The sequence below is a fragment of the Macaca mulatta genome, chromosome 16 (genome assembly GCF_049350105.2).
Source record: "Macaca mulatta isolate MMU2019108-1 chromosome 16, T2T-MMU8v2.0, whole genome shotgun sequence".
Lineage (NCBI taxonomy): Eukaryota > Metazoa > Chordata > Mammalia > Primates > Cercopithecidae > Macaca > Macaca mulatta.
In genome coordinates this window covers 20,385,433-20,385,865 of record NC_133421.1, presented here as the reverse complement: position 1 = coordinate 20,385,865, position 433 = coordinate 20,385,433, and the positions used below count along the sequence as shown (strand labels likewise).

At 41.6% G+C, this 433-nt stretch overlaps 1 non-coding gene across 1 annotated transcript; it reads right to left on the bottom strand.

The window, feature by feature from the left end:
• LOC114675698 (small nucleolar RNA U3) lies at positions 1–216 on the bottom strand. Its single transcript, XR_003726594.2, has one exon. It is a non-coding gene; the product is annotated as a small nucleolar RNA U3 (small nucleolar RNA).
• Between the last annotated feature and the right edge of the window lie 217 nt (positions 217–433).

Sequence of the window (433 nt, the reverse complement as noted above, 5' to 3'; positions counted from 1 at the left end):
ACCACTCAGACAGTGTTCTCTCCCTCTTACTCTCCAAAGCGGAGAGAAGAACGATCATCAATGGCTGATGGCGGTTGCACGGAAACAACACCAAACGCCTGTTTCACGCTCAGAAGAGAACACCACGTCTCTTCCTCGTGGTTTTCGGTGCTCTACACGTTCAGAGAAACTTCTCTAGTCACAAACTATAGAAATGATCCCTGAAAGTATAGTCTTGACGCTCTGGTGCCAGCCTCTGCTGGGTCTACATCTGCTGCTCACTTTTAAGTAATGGCGAGATACTTTCGCTATTTCCGATGCCATTAGGAAACAAATAGAAAAATAGTTTGGCAACATCTTCTCGAATATTATCACTTGACAAATTTTAACGTTTTAGGTGGAAACGGAATTTTAAAAAATTGTTTTAAGAAGTTTAAAAAACAGGCATGCTTAA